This window comes from Ostrinia nubilalis, chromosome 12, assembly GCF_963855985.1.
Source record: "Ostrinia nubilalis chromosome 12, ilOstNubi1.1, whole genome shotgun sequence".
Classification (NCBI taxonomy): Eukaryota; Metazoa; Arthropoda; class Insecta; order Lepidoptera; family Crambidae; genus Ostrinia; species Ostrinia nubilalis.
The window spans coordinates 10,743,957-10,761,456 of record NC_087099.1 but is presented as its reverse complement, the minus strand read 5'-3'; the positions used below and the strand labels follow the sequence as shown (position 1 = coordinate 10,761,456).

At 34.8% G+C, this 17,500-nt stretch overlaps 1 protein-coding gene across 4 annotated transcripts in view; it reads right to left on the bottom strand.

The window, feature by feature from the left end:
* The window catches only part of LOC135076927 (homeotic protein antennapedia-like), a 211,692-nt gene that overhangs the window by 40,812 nt on the left and 153,380 nt on the right, over positions 1–17,500 (bottom strand). The window contains exon 1 of one of the 4 annotated variants that reach the window (XM_063971448.1): positions 4,798–5,474. The exons of the other annotated variants lie outside the window; for them this stretch is intronic. The gene's annotated coding sequence lies outside the window, so the exon portion shown is untranslated. Of the gene's footprint in view, positions 1–4,797; positions 5,475–17,500 lie in introns of those variants that run through there. 4 annotated transcript variants of the gene reach the window in all.

The window sequence follows — 17,500 nt, the reverse complement described above, 5'->3', positions numbered from 1 at the left end:
TCTTATTAAGGGCCTTTTATGTCAAGAATCGATTACAACTTACTCTTGACAATTTACGACGTATTAAACGATTATATCACTTAATATTTTATTGAATAAAATTCCCTGCTGAGTTCGAGTTTGTTCAGGTTTGTCTCAGAAACACTACATAGCTTTTCATGTGGATTTATTCAATACTCGTAATTAGATTAAACATAATAATATAAAACGATGACGAATTACAATTACGATGCCAAAGTTAGCTTTAACTTGAATATGGTCATATGGACGGGATATAAAGATAAATATATTTTTGTTTATCAATATCTTTATATCTGTTCAGTTCACAATTTTTATGAAGTATACTTATATCTTTAATATTATTATCTTCTACTGCAATAGCCTCTTAGTAAAAACATAAGTGTAGAACTGTAGATGCCTTGAAACGAAAAATAAAACCTTTATTTATAAATGGATCGTAACCTCAATAACAATGATAAATAGATTGTGCTGGATTAGATAACTCATATCTTCTGTTAATTTTTCTATTTTGACACACAACACACAAACCATCCGAAGTTAATTAAAATATTTAATGACACGCCAGATCTTTTAGTGGACCTGATGACACGAATAAATGATATAATATTAACTACTGAGGTGGGCGTAATCATTCTGTTCAGCGAATTACATGTTTTAATGATTTAGAGCAAACTAAATAGCAGTCATTTGTTATTTGTAACCTTTTCTGTGGTTGACTTTTAAATGCATTGTGTATGCAAAATCATTAGATAAAAAGATAACGATAATCGATTCAATTGAAAAAGCTGATTCTATTTATCACTTGTCCTTTGAAGATACAAAAGTTTTCTAATGAGGGTTTTCGCGATTGAAAAATCCGCCAGATGGCAATACGTAGACGGGAGGTCCAAATGCTGCATGATTGGTGGATTTTGACATAGGTACTTATCTGTCAATGTCATGTCAAAAATTAATTCATTTTCAAGGCATGTGCGAGTGAATTACCTACACTGGAAAAGTGGATAGCTGAAACTATTTGTATTATTTAAAAATATTTCCACATTTGGTTAATGAGAAGGTAATAATCTAAATATAATCTATTTAAGAGCTAAAGTTATTTTTTCATCTAGAGTTAATTTGTGTAACGAGAAGTTAGCAAGTCACTTTCAGGTGTAAAACAAAAGCTTAAAGTTGCTTTTTATTCAGTGCTTATTTTTATGTATTTGTGGTCAAACTTCAATGGTAAGGTAAGATGGTCAGACATTTTTACATTCCATATACCACATACGCATTCGTATACATCACAAAAGCCGTATAAAACTCTTTAAAAAAGGGCGACCGTAGCAAATGCAAGCCATTTCCCTCATAGAAAGTCGTGCGCGGTCACGGAGCATTATCGCTCCAACCGAATCTTGCGCATTAAAATCTTATGTTGCCCGCTTTATTAAGGCAGTTTAGAAAAAGCAGTTCATCTGATGGTCATCAGATAGCGGTGAAAGGACCGTTAGTATAATAGCAGGCCAGCTCCGAATGTATGATCGTGCATTGAAATTTACGATGCTCTTGTCTGACATATCAATTTTTATCGGACATTGCGTAAGTAATAGGATAATTGCTCGAGTTTAATGGGGCATTAAATATTTTTATTGTGAATATAAATCTGGAGAATGACAGCTTTAGTATTGATGGTTAAGCTGATGATGCAGTGGTTACATTTTAAACCAAATCCATATGTTAAGCAATTGATAACTTTGGTTTTTAGCAAATCAAAACTGCTACAAAATTTTTTGAAACAATACAACATTACATAATAAATTTTCCTTTTATATTTATATCAGTTACAATTTGAGATTACCATCTAAACTATTTAAAAAGGCAAATTAATTTCCTAGATACACCGAAACCGAATAGTTTGAAACAATGGCGTTCGTATTATTTGATTCCACAATAAAACAAATACAAGTACAGTCAACCGCGCATCGGACTTTACATATTTGTTGAAAAACAGCACCAATTACAACTGTATAAGATTCCCCAGTGCTATACATATTATGTGGATAGATAAACATAGTTGATTCCCATCGGCTTAAATGAGACAATTACTATTTTGTACAATGGCGTCGAATTCGTGCGGAGTGACGTCAGATCATTATAATAGTATTCATAGTTAAGTTCATAATAGATGGACTACAGAAATGGTATCATGCTTGTACTAATTTTAATATGGACTAAAACCGTGTAAGTTTTAAGCTTTGAAGCTTTGAGAAATTAATTTTAAAGTTGTTGACGGTTTTACAAGATAAGATTAAGTCTGGCTTTAGAATTATTTAATTTACATGGTCACTAACAATTAAACGAATTACAGTGAGATTAAGGCTGAGTTGCACCATCTTACTTTAATGATGACAAACGTCAAAAATCTGTCAAACTCCATACAAAAAGCACCGGTTATTGTCAAAGTTACGGTCAAAGTAAGTTAGTGCAATTCAGCCTTAGACTATATTAAGATTTAAATTTGATTTTCAATGTAGAGTCACGTTATCGATCAAAGAAAGTCTAGTTATTAAAAGTCTAAGAACTAGTTAGTATTTACAAAAATAAACAAACAAAACATTAGGTGTAAAGGACAAAATAAACATGGATGTGAACTTTACCTACGTTCTAACTAAAAAGCTGTCCTAGTTTTTCAAGTTCATAACGCTACGGGACTACTAGCTACGGGTTCGAATCCCCCTGGGAGCAAATTTTAGTCTATTAAGCACGCCTATTTATACCCGGAGTGATGGACGTTCATTTCATAGTTTGAACTATATTAAGCATCTATCGACAATGTTTATCCGTTATGTACTCGATATATTCCGGTTTTCTATATTCAATTCTAATCCAAATCCGTCCGTCAACTGTCGAATTTCCATAAAACATCTACGGTTTGATGTTTTTATATTTTAATATTGCTTAACTATAAGACTATTTAAACAATGTTAAAGTGTAAACGCATCGAAATTGTGGATATTAAATCTAAAACTAAATGACAGTTGAAGGACGCATTTGGATTAGAATTGAATACGAAAACCGGCTATAGTCAAGACCTGCTTAGTTTGCTAGAAGTTACCTAATTGGTGTGGTTAAAAACAAAAGAAAAAAACGTCTTGCACAATCAAGCAAAAATGATAGCAAACTAGACATTAATAATTGTTTACATTTAATTCTTTAAACCTTTCCTATTTAGTAAGACACAAACTAGCAAGCTTAACGATCCAATAAGTTAAATAAATTGAGTGTTAATGTTGCCACATTAATAATATATGCAAATCTCGCGAGCACGTTAAACGTTTATGTCCTCATTAAAGTATTACTTACGTAAAAGGGTATAGCTTTCAATCATCTCCAGTTTAGTTTTATGAAATATTTGTTGACTTTTTAATGAGTGTTTTATTTTTAAAGACAATTTTTATTGAGTACTAGCTTTTGCCCACGTGGAATTCAATTTGTCACAGATCGTTATAAATTAACGTGTTAATCTGATGTACAATATTTTCTGTAAAGATTCATCAAAATCCGTTCGGCAGTTTTTGCGTGAAAGATTAACAAACTTCCATACAAACTTTCACATTTATATTATTATTAGGATTTCATTATAGGAATAAATTTTGATAAGGAAACAAAATAAAAGAAAACCAATAAAATGGATTAGTCAGATAAAGGTTACCCAGTTGAATTGAACAAAAAACTTACAAATGATCTAAGCTCTACATGCTACGAGTATAATAATATGCAAGACGAATTAAGACTGTCAACTATTCTAACTTCAAGGATACACAGACACTGTCGTCATTTATTTGGAAAGAGTCGGATTTAAAACTAATTAATAACTCTCACTTTTACATAAGCAAATCGCATCTCAAATGGTCCGTTTCCAAAAAAAAAGATAAATGATCCGCTTAAGGCGGAGTCTCGTAGTCCAACAGTCCAACAAACGTCTCTATTTCGCTTTCGTCGACTCATTTAAGGGATACAGAAAGATTTTGATTAATGACAAACCCTGGGTCGGTACCTGCCCGCCTACAAAGGGCCGGGCTCGGTTATGTATAAAATAAAAATTATGCACGTCTGTGTTAATGTCTCTATTAATTTTGTTGACGTGTGCACCTTAGTTTTTACGGTTCTAAGATTAAAACAGGTGTTTGTTTTGCATATTTTTTAAAGAAATCGAATTCCAATGCATTTTCAAATTGGTTATTTGACTTTATTGATGTATTTTTACTAAGTTTTTGTCTCAAATTGTATTCAGCAAAGACGAATTAGTTTCAAGTATAAACTTTTATATGTCTAAAGAACTCATTTTATACACAAAATTAAGATGTACCTAGTTATTTTTATAAGACATAAGATAAAAGAACTACAATGTATTTTCTCAATGTAAACAACAACTTGTTTTCACGTACCTACTATGATTACTTTAATTTGTTTGATAAGTAGCAATAAAATTATAGCAAATTGGGCATACAAAGTTTTGGATTATCAGTTTTAATGGCATATAAATACTTTTCACCAATTCATATTAACATTATATCATTTTTTTTTTGTATAATGTAGAGTCAGATGTGATTAAACAAGTAAACAGCTATAAACTATGTTTTGATTAAAACAAATGCAATAGGTTTCTTATTGTATAGTGATAAGAACCATAATAAACTCAATTGTAGGCATATTGACTACGAGACTACGACTCTACCATTTATTTTCGAATCAATTTTATCGAATAAAAGTAACTCACATTGATAAATTATCACTCACCATTAAGATCCATCAAATAATCCACAGTAAATTGTCCAAAAACATTCTCATATAAAAATATAGAGCACTTATTACGCGCTGAAATATTCACTATGTAAATGATCACTTGTTTTTCTTACAAAAATATTCGCGAAGCCTCTAGATTATTATCAAAAATAATATTTCGCTTCTAAAATCAAAAAGTTTTTAAAATATATCACCTCTTTTTAGGCATAATTTATTGTAGCGTTACACGGCGCGGATTTAACGAGTTTATTTATTTATGTTTCCTATAACGTGGCGCATGTTTTCGTTCCGTCTAGTTGATACCACAAAACCGCGAGAGATTTTTTATTTATGTCTAAGCACCCCAGCGATACAACCGGCGGGCCGTGACTAATTGCGAACATCGTAAGATCCTCAGGCGGGACATATCACAAATCAATATCACAAGTTCAAGTTCGCGCGAAAATTAAAATATCACTGTCACTGTCATAAAAACTCGACCATGTCACTGCGTCCGCGCGTACACAACATGTCAAGTGGTTCACGAAAATTACATCGGTCGCGGTATAATGAACGTCTGAACCCGCATTGAGCTAGCTGTCAAATCTACGAGCCGTCATAGTCGGCTGCCATGAGTGGGCCCTCGCACACACGTATACTTGTGATCGCGGGCACTAACACACTGACAGTCTCCAGCGGAGCGGACACGCTCGCACACAGGGGCGCGCGTGATTCATACGCGTCCGCATGTGTGAGTCGGGTGGGAGTGCGAACATGTAGCGTGCTTTTAACGCGGCCGCTCGAAATGACGGGTATCTGCGAAAGGGAGCCGGGATTGTGTATGTTTTTCAAAATGGCCGGTTATTGCGAGCGTACACGCGGCCGGACTATTGTCGATCACTCGGGAGATTAGCGGAATGCCTGCGAATGCACGCGGCCGCGCCACGGATGGGCGGGAAACGCACTCGCAGACGTTCCAGCATATTTGCACATGTTAATCGTTATCTCGATGAAGTGTTAATTCATTTCCTTGTTGCCTGGAGACATTTTCTATCTTTTATACATCGTAGAGCTGACCTATTCCCATAATTATTAGCTTGCTAGCTAGATATAGAGTTCGAAGTAGGCATTTACAACTCAATTTTCATATTTAATATTTATGGAACAAGAATTTTACAAGAAGGGTAAAATCCTTCGTTCTTCCTTTCCATTTGACCTTGTAAATACAACTTGCTCCAATTACCGACTCTATAAATACGTATTTATCGATTACATTCGTCAAAAGTAAATAATCGCCGTATTTTTGTTATTGAATAAAAATATAGAGCAATGACCTAATTAAGATTTACCTTATAATCTTATTGTTTACTTTAACGAGGAATACCTGCTGCTGTGCACTCACTGTTATCCACAATCTACATGCGGGCAATATCAATTTGCGTACGTAATGTAATGACATTGAGCGAAATTATTTGCTCATTTTACTGTAGTCCAATTATATTTTTTACGCTTTTAGAAAACAGCTGTTATCGTTTAAGCACCTTCATTTCATCCTCGAAAAAACTTCGCGAATTTAATGAATTTTGTATTAATTCGCAGCAATATTAAAACATTAACAACCAATTCAAATTCGAATTCTTACTAAAACAAGTCAATGGTCTTATATCGTTTCGTATTCATGAATTCGTTTTAACACAGCAAAACGAGATAGAAGGCTTCCCTCTGATTTTCAGCTGTCGCTTTATCCGCACACATGCACCGCTCCGAGCGTGGGGGCCGCGCGAAATTGAAATACGACTTTATGTAAATCACGATTGAACTGTTAATCGCGTGGCGGGCACGTGACAAAACACAGTCGGTCGCACACAGACGGAATTCGAATTTCGAACTCATTTCCGCGGACTCCGTAATGGCGGGAACTTACCTGGAACAAAAGATAATCGAATTTTAAAATCTAAATTAGAACTGCATTACGTTCGGGAAATCTTATAAAGAACAGACAAGACAATTTTAAATACCCACATTGTAAGACAAATGCAATAATTCATCTCTCGTTAACAATTAATTAAGCTTGTAAGATCATTAAAAATGTGCATTGCTCAGATAAATCTAGAAGAAATATTTTCAAAAGTCGTTGGCTCTTGTATGTGTGACCCGCGCTATCTGCTCGTTGATACGACAGGGTCAGGAAATGTTCTACTGCGCTGATAACTGGGTCAGTGCAGTGAATGAAGACTGCCTATTCTGGTCAAGTTCATATCAATCGTAAAATAACTGTAGGTAAATGTGTCAACTACCATACAAAGAACTCGCACACAAACGTTTTTCTTCCGTTGAAAGACGCAAAATGTCGTTTGTTATGATTAAAGGGGCCATATTCGTTTACGACGCTACCTTAAAGATTAAAACACTCGTAAATCAAACTCATTTCACTTAACGATACTTTTTAATTGACTATTTTTGCAACAAAGTAATTAATTATTTTAATCAAAATATTGAACTTTTCCAGGGCTGTGGAGATAGCGCGCGCAATAAATTATTGAAAAAATATACAAATCATGCGGGATTATTAACGGAGCACATTAAATAAGACGATAAAGAAGGAAAAATAGGTGCGGACCTAGCTGATTTTGTAAACAAAAGTTGAATAGAATAATTAATAAAAATTAATTTATTGCATTCGCTATCGGGAGCGCGCGCAAGTTATAAATATTATTTAGATAAAAATCCGTCCGTAAACAAGGAGGTGAATGATTTCTGTTGAGTGATAGTGTTGACTGCCTAGCGGAAAAAATAAAGGATCTTTATTATTAAAAATACCAAGACAATGTACTTCTGTGTTGCTAAACTTAGGTATTCCATGGTGCAACCGTGCAAGGAGCCTAATGGTACGATAAAATTGAAACACACATGGGATGTCTCAATTTTACTGTACCGTTAGGCTCCTAAACTCGTGTGACAATTGGGCAAAACCACTTCGTTAGCTTTCAGAGCCCAATCATTGTAAGCCGGCCGCATGTTTACAAAACACTCACTAATGAAGACGTTAACATTTCCACCGGAACATGATGTATTTACCGTGAAATTTTAGAAAATATCACCCGACTCTCGAAACGCCCTCAGAGAATTATTACATTAATATATTTACCAAACACGCTCCTATTATTACTCTTTCATGTACTCTTTTGCGCATAAATTAAAAAGTTGTCAGTTTTTCTTTTGTCCCAACCCTTATTTGGTATTCATATTTGATATTTTGATAATACAAAGGGACCGGGCGCTTTGAAAACACAAAACTGAGTTCGTAACTTACACAAGAAAAACCTGTTTCACGAGTGGAGTATGCTAAAGATACAAATTGTGAAAGAGGCAATCGTTCATGCGATGTTTCTTATCTCGCGCATCAGCGAACTATTATCGACCCTTCCGCTACGGGAATAAGCATTTTATTCTAATGAAGCCCAACCTATCGCTTCAATTATGGTCATATTGAATGAAATATGAGTTAAGTGAGGGATATCAAAGGGCAACGCGGGGTTGTTTATGAAATGTGAACTTTGAGTTATGTACTGCAGCAGAGCACCCTTTTTAATTTGTACCAAACTATGGACCGCAGCGAATAGGGGTCTAAAAATTGAACCCAGTTTTGGATCGATTGGGAGTCTCGCCTGCATATTACTATATATTATTGGCTAATTTCGGTCGGAATTTTCGTGTTTCTTATTGCTTCCGCAACGAATTTCGTGCGACCCAAAAGTCGAAATGATTGAACCTATCGGGCATTCGCCGGCAGCGGCCGACTCCAATTTAGTTTTTCGGATTAGATACGGCGAACATAATAACATAATTGCTCTAATAACAGACCGAGCGGCGGGGCCCGCCGTGCCTTACAATTCACTTTCCAAATTGGTTTTTTTACCTCTGCTCTGTCTAAAACTATTATGATTTATTATCAAATTTTCGTGCAGGCAAATTACGGGCTCGTTTTTCGTGACTGCTATACACGTTTTCTCTGTCTAACGCTTAGCCAAATTTAGCATTAGAGAAGGACGCAGATACAACCATTGTTTCCTCAAAAGCCTGAGGCGTCAGATTCGAAGAGTAGATCGAATGATTTAGATGTTTTTATAATTAACTCGTAGGTACAATAATTAGATGGATTAACATGTTTAATGCGGATGTATTTTTCCACGTCCCGTGGCATAAGCTTATTATGATTTTAATTATAAATTAGAGCTACTCAGGGAGCCTCGCGATAGAACAAAGCGTTAATAAATTACCCTATGTTGTATGTAGGGCTACGCTTTGGGCTACATTTTGGGTTTAACAGAAGCATTTTCTTTGGAGTGCGTTTGGTCTTCATAAAACAAGAATATCAATGATCAACAACGCTTCATTGATTGCTATTCTACCCGCCTACTCAGGCAATAGTTTTCTGGTTGAAAATACAGCAAGAAGTGGGAAAGTTTGAAATAGTGCCACCGACAAATGTTCGAGACAAACGTATGCATTATTCATTAGATCTGCCACTGTATTTACTACAGTTGCCGCGAATACTCGCTATTATTCGGTATTCGGCATTACTCGACATTTTTTTGATATTCGTCGAATACCGAATAATAGCTAGTATTATTCGGCATTCGGCGAATAGTCGTTTAAAATAAACTTTTAGTGAACAAAAAAAGTAATGAGTTAAAAATAATCATATTTTTATTATTTTCCCTAATAAAACAATACACAATATCAATTATTATTTGTAATAGTTATGTACCTGTGCCTATCATATTCATGAAATTAACCCTCCGTGTACCAGGTGACTAAAAGTTACGTCCCGTACCAGGTGGGGGTATGACATACCCTAATAAACAAAGTAAAAAAAAAATTCATAGAATTTTTTTAGGTGGAATTTAATATTGATTATTTACGTATGCTTATTAGGTTTAAGAAAATATCTGAGCTGAAAATAAGTATTTTAACATTTTTATCATAAAAAAAACAAAAAGACACAATTTCCGTTGTTCTTGTAATTTAGGAATCAGTTTCTTATGTATAATTTATAATTAGTGCCTCTAATTATGACAACCGTTTTTATTTAACAAAGTACAAGATATTAATGTACTTATAATTTAAAAGTAAATTAGAAACGACGACATCGTAAAGGTAGCAGGCTAGCAATCTATCAACATGGAAAGCATTGGGGGAGGCCTATGTTCAGCAGTGGACGTCCTATGTCTGAAATGATGATGATGATGATGATGAAATTAAAAACTGGAATTACATTTATTTTAATCATCGGTTTTCAATTTACCACAATATTCTGATGAAAGAAAATGAGTATGCTCAATGCATAAAATGGGAGCGTAACAATTTCATAAGTAGGTATATGTAGGTATAACATGAAACAGATTTCTTTAACTTTATTGTTTTCCTTTCTCACAACCTTAGAAGAAATTAGAAATAATTTTATTTTTTATGTCGAATAGTAATGTCGAGTTATTCGACTATTCGCCAAAGTGAATGGCGAATAATCGGTATTCGACTATTCGCTATAACCACTATTCGCGGCAACTCTAGTATTTACATATAAAACCATAACTAGGCGGCGAATGCTGCTGCCTTAAATGGAGTGACCGTTGCATCGTTAGATGTGTGTTTGGTGACAGCGATGGTTAGAAAGTTATGATTTACTTTGAAGTGGAAATTAGTAAAAAAGTTTCAGATTTGCGATTTGCTTGCGAGTATTTTTATGACAAGGTAATCTACGAAACTAATAAACTACGATAAGAAAGAAACTGCGAAACCGAATTTGAAAATTATTTCGTCTAAAAAAACCTACATTTTTCCGAGTGAGATAGCTTTCTGTGACAGGCTGAAAACACTGATGAAGCCGCGATCAAAAGCTAGTAATTAATAACGATAACTTAAAAGTTTCATTATGGTGTCTGGCATTCAAATCTTGCAATGAAAATAACTTTTTTCTCTTGCATTTTCTCTCGACTGAAAACAAAATACTTTCAGCAATACCCAGGAAAGATTCGATACTAACTAAAGTAAAGTGTTTTATCACCTTTTAATAATGAACATAAACTGCGTAATCAGACTGAAAGTAAATACCTAACGCGAATACAAAGCTCATGAATATTCGGCTAGAGGAGGCTTCACCTCGGCAGATATCAGGCGGCGGAAGCCCTCACAAAGGGCTGTGACAATGAGCTGGCTCAGGGCTGGCACAAACAAGTCCTGACTTTTCAAAGTTGTATATTTTTAGTTAAAACATTTTGCTGAAGCTTTTAGTTTACAACATTTTGGAAAAGCTTTGACAAAGTCAGCTGATTTACTGGTCCAAAGCTCTTCTGAAACTTGCTGAAAGTAAGGTCGCCCGGCAGGCGAAAGCTCGTGGGTTCGATTCCTATTCTCAATTTTTTCAAGTTATTACTTACTGAAAGTGTGTAAAATTAGTCCAACCTGAATATTTCAGTAGCTAAAATAATCTAACGACAGCTAAAATACACGACTGTTTTATTTTGATGAAAAGTTTAAAACGTAGGCTTTTGGAATTTACGTAAATAAAGCAGCAGTGGACGTCTCTCGATAAAAAAGAAAATAATATAAGATTTACAAACCAAGTGAACCCTAAGCAATTCATTTTACTTCAATCAATTGAACTCTACCAAAAACCCTAATAAAAATCAGTTAGGGTTGTCCCTCCTACAAACTTATTATTACTAATACTCTGTTACATAGCAACCTACCACTACTGATATGTAACATAGCTAACACAGCTAATAATGTAGGCATATTATGTCGGTATGTATGTATGTATGTATGTGTGTTACCTGCAAATGCCGCGCGTGTTGAAGCGGAAGAGACAAGGGACCGTCATAATGAGGCGTCCAGGGTTCCCACAATGAGCTACCATCAAAATTCGAGCTATAAAGGTGCTTTATAGCTGTTGTAAAACTACACGACCGTGTAGGATTTTTATTATATAGGTTTGGGCTTAATTACAATCTTATAAAGAAGTGTAAAGCTAGGAAAAGTTTTTTCGTGATCATATGACAACTTTTTTTAATGTTCAAATTAATACAGATAAAAAAATATTTTATATAGACACCCAAGGTTACATTATAAGGTCTGAAACTAGGGTTGTACAGTTGTTACACGGTAGTGAAGTAATATTTGAATAATTTCAAGGCTGCGACTAAACACCGAGATCATAAAGCTTAGGGTTGCTCAATCCAACTCAGAGCTGACTGTGAGAATATCACATTGAGTTTAAGTTCAAAACGGAAGAGTTCCCACAGAGGACAGTGACAATGAGCTTGCTAGCATTTAGGGTTGCCACTCTGATCTTGTAACACTGAATGTTACAAACTAAATTCAATCAGTAAATTATGTGGACAATGATGTTATTATTTTAATAATTAAAATAGTAAATAATTCTAAATTAAAAACTATATAAGTATAAGACTGTTTTCGTCCCAAATATATAGAAAAAAATTCAACTTGAATTATCATGCCCACAATGATAAAATTAATAAAAAGAATCATCATCGCTAAAATGTGCTTTAATTTTTTTCTACGCGAACTGAGAAATAGACAAGCAAAAAAGTAACAGCCAAAAAACCAATGTTTGCATAGATAAAACTATTAGCATTGTTATTTTATTTTTGTCACAAAACGAGCCTCATTGTTTACACGGTAATAAAAAATCATATTGTCACAATGGGCTTAGTTATGTTTCCTAGCGTATTACATTTTTGAGCTATGGGGTCGTATTCAAATAAAGGGGTACATAAATCGTAAGAACGTGTAGCTGAACCGTTTGATATTTGCCTAATACACGTGCATATAGCTTTGTAGCTTAGTAGATTACGATGTTAGGAAAATAAATAGCAATAAATATTCTATGTAGAGACGTTATTAAGAATTTATGTAACTTATTGATTTCGTTAGGTACATACGCCATGATTATGAATAAACTGATTATGTATGATCATGATTAAAGAAATTAATTTTCAATAATTTTAATAATCGTTAAATGCCTTATTAGGGATCGTGGTAGTCCTTTGAGATAGTTGCTGTCAATTACTAAATGTATTATAGTTCTAAACCACTTACTAAAATATTAGATAAAGTCACTTTATTCCAATCTACATCAACAATTAGCACTACCGCGTAGTTTGTATATCTTGTTCCAAAAATGTATCAGATAACAACGAATATTGTGTTTCTAAGCCAATCTTGTAACAAAATCCCGCGACGCGAGTAAATAAATAAACCGCGGACAACCCTGGCGCAGCCGTCCGAACACGTTTCAGGGCCATGAATTATGGCCCGGCCCGATGTGACTTTTCAATTTGAAATCATCAACCTGGAATTAATTTCATTTTTGAACCCCATTATTTCTGTTATCTACACGCGAAATCGCACAATATGCGGACTGAAATTATTGCCGCATCGACAAAAATATTTTGCGGCCGCGCGACGCGCGCGAAAATCAGTAATTTAATTCCGATTCGTTTTTGTTTCGATTACCAGTTATTGACTGCTAGTTCGAATGCGGACAGCGATTTAATGAGAATAAAATCAACAGATTACATTAAGGTTTACTCGTTCGGTGATTTATTACTCGCTGCCAGTTCAGTGCATATTCTTTGTTGTTATTTTCCGAAAAAAACTTTAATTTTACAGCAGATCAAAGAGAATCTAGTATAGCACATCTTTTTGACGACGTCCTTGAAGTTAATAAACTTTTAACATGTTTTTCGTTCTAATTCATGTGATGTGCGATTCATAAAAATCATCTGTCGTCTAATAGCTGGGAACTATGCTTAATTAATCTGTCACTGTATCAAAAAAACTTCCGGACCCAGTGCGTGCAGGACACAAATCTGTCATTGTGGATACCCAAAGCAAGTCCCGTTGGCACTATTCATAGTCCAAGAAGTCGGCGGTGTTGACGAGAAACCCGAAATAGATGTCGCACCAATAAATTTCATTCAAAATAACGCACCAACGTGTAGATTTTTATTTTTTTAAGCGGCTCGTATTGTGACTATCGAGGGTGACTGAATTTTTTTCTATTAGCCGCACCGCGTCTCGGGTCGACGAACCTAAATTCTTCTTCTAATTTACTGGCGTCCGTTTTATAATTCGGATAGTTGCGCGTGAGTCAAACGGCCAAATTGTGCGAATTTAGTTCTTTTTTTAACGGTGACAATACATTTCGTGGACCACACACAGATTTTCATTGAAAAGTTTCCATGCAAAGTGTGCTAGGAAGTAATTAGTCGCGAAAATAAACAGCCGTTGCATTTCCCAAAACGTTAACCAAACAAAACACTGCAAAAAGGCGTTCTCGATTCCCAACAGGGAAGACTTATAACAAAGCTAATATTAGACAATCATTTCCTGTCAAAAGGGTGGGGGCGGGTGGTTCGTCATCCCCACTCTCCACCCTCCATGGAAATAGCTCCTCGTCTTCAGATTTTGCCGTGTTCGAGTGTGAATCTGATTTTTTTGTGTTAGTGTGATGAATGGATTTTTAATATCCCCACAGACGGGTTTAAAAGGGACGCCGCTTGATGAAAAATGCTTTTCTAAATGCAATGCCTTTGTTGAAAGCGTTGGGTTTCAGTGATTAATACCTATTGTGTTGATGGAAAATGTAAATTATCGCCTGCTGCGTAAATGCTAGAATTGATGTCTCGAGCAATTATCATGATTTTAGTATCAATTTGCTAATGATCTTTAGCGACGTTGATTCGTATTGTACTGCGTATTTTATCCATAAGAAACTTTAGTTTCAACAAGTAAATAAATACGTCATAGTAAATTGTAATGTTTTTCTCACAATCATGGAAGTGAAAATGGCGTTACATACACATAAGGCATTGAAAAAGGTATGCGTTGTAATAACACAGGTCTGCAATGGTTTTCCCCTTTGAAATCTGAGTAACGTTTTCTATAGTTTCTGATGTGCTGATTACGAGAAAAATAATAAAAAAATTCCATTACGTCAGGAATTTTTAATATTGAATATTTAAGATTTTGCTGAAAATAGTCTGAGCGCCTACATTTTAAAATTTATAAAACGTCATTAAATTACTTCAGCTTAATTTTTATTCCATTTAATTAATGTAAGGGGACATAGAAATTAATGCAAATCAGTAATTTGTTAATTAGTACCTAATGAGTATATGTAATTCGCATTAAACATGTCAAAAAAGGGATATTTTGGCTTAATTTCATAATGAGCTCATTCATACATAATGAATAGGTAATATTACCTAATTATTGTAAATATTATTAGAAAAGGGTGTATTAAAGACAAAACAAAGGGTTTTTGTATAAGTGATTTAGCAAATTATGTTATTGAACTGCGGATCTTGCAACATAAACTTTAAAATGTCATCGCAAAGTTGTTTAAATTCTGCGATCAGTTTTTGTAATATTTGCGGGAAATTTATGGTTATAAAACAACGACACAGCATTACAGATTTTGTGAAAAATATTTACTAAAGTTATTTTGGATACGTTTTAAGTAACCAAGACAAAACTTGGACTCCTCATAAAATTTGCAAGGCTTGTTTATTAGAACTTTGCAAGTGGTCAAAAGGATAGAAAAATTGCTTCAAAATCGTTTCGCCTATGCTATGGATATGTCTATGCTCCGACTATAAAAAAATAGTGGCCAAAATGATTGCAAGTTTTGGTGTAATGGGTTGTAACATGAACATTAAACTTAATTTCCTTAATTCGCCCATTGATTACTTCCCAGAAAATCTAGGAGCCGTTAGCGAAGAACAAGGCGAAAGATTTCACCAAGATTTGAAAGAGCTTGAAGTCCGGTATCAAGGAAGATGTAATACTAGCATGATAACGGACTATTGTTGGTTATTGAAGCACGACTATCCAAACCGGAAATTTAAGCGAAAATCGAACAACCGAAGCTTCCAGGAAAAAAAAGGACCAGGTTTCACAAATAAAATTTACATGTAATTTAGACTAGTAAATAGTTATCATTATATTTTAGTAGTTTTTTAAGTTAAAAGTAATGTTCTTCTTTAAATATATATTTTTTTATGTGAAAACTTCTGATTTTTTCCTATTTTCTATCTGTACCTTTTTTTGAAAAATCTGGAGGTGATGGAGAAAAACTAAGTACATATTCGTAATCAGCGCACCAAAATACCTTAGAATCAGCTATCAAATTCTAGAGAGGAAGTTATGACCCTCATTTTGCAGGCCTGTGTAATATTACAAATTCCTTTCATCGTTTTCTATGATGTTCCTCTTTACACATTGTTTTAGTGTTTGTTGTACCGCCGCAAAAAACATTGCAAAATAAATGTAGCCGTCATGTCGAAAGTATAGTAAGGACAAGCAACAAGACATCAGCATCCAGAGACGTCTCAATACACGTCGGGCCTTACGTACGGCAAAAAACGTGCCGACCGCTCTCACGGCACGACTCTATTACGAGTCCGCCGCGAATAAATAAAACATGATGGCCCTTCTCACGTACATATAAATATAAAACATACAACCGCTAACATACCCCGATTCAGCCTCTGATTTGAGACACTTTCTCTAAAGAAATGTAGAGTTATATTATATTATGTTTGCATTTTTGATCGGTATCTATGAGCTTTCAAGTGGGCGGTATACGTTTTCATTTGTCAAGATTTCGATCAGTTTCGACCTCATGATACGACGGGGCCGGACAAAAAATAAAATAAAAGCCGGCGCAGATGTTGTGAAAAGATACACTTTGCAAGAGTTAGATAACATTATTTTAATAAGGATTTGCATTAAATCACTAATAATTGAATTGTTATTCAGAAATATTGCTGACAATCTAAGGATAAGTGAAAAGTACGTACATTTTCTAATGCTAACGGCTAGTGTTGGCACACCACATCGATGTAGCGTTACTTAGACGTCACTAGTTTATATCAGACACAGGTCAACCAAAATATTTAGTTTTACAGTTTCCTCGCACTGTGTGTGGCGCACGCATAGACGACCTAATAGACCGACTCTTGCGCATACAACAAAAAAAAAGCAAACGCGCGGGCATCGGCGATACATTAACGCGCCCGTCATACTTGGCACCGCTCAGACCCCGCCTTCTGGCAGCCGCACGCATCACGAAACATCGATAGTGATGGATAAAACACGACAATCAACTGTCGATAGAAAAGTATGCGATGACGCATTCAGAGCAATCACTCATCGCGAGCGCGCACGAAAAACTGAGTGTTGACGATACAATGTCAATACGACATAACGATAAATCAGAAATCTAACAATAAAATCAGTTTTGAAACACAATGTTTGATGTGAATACAAGCGTGAAGTTTTCTTCTCGTCAATGCGATTTTTTGTCTTGATCTCCCATAGCTATTATTGATGCATGATAAAGCTGAATACTCCAATCACACATTATAGTGACAAAGATGCATTCATGGCATTAATTAAGAATTATATACCCATTGCGCTACATCACATTTTTCAAAATAATTAATAACAAAAGTGTATCTTAATTAAAAGCTCATTAGCGCTTATCTTGAAATTATGCAAGAATAAGTCCGTCACTAGTTGAAGCAGTGTGAGCGATGCTTTTTATCGCTGTCCGAGTATTTTTCTATTGTTTTTCAAGATTCGGCAAGAAGACGGATGGCAACAGCGGCGGAGAATTCAAATCACAATA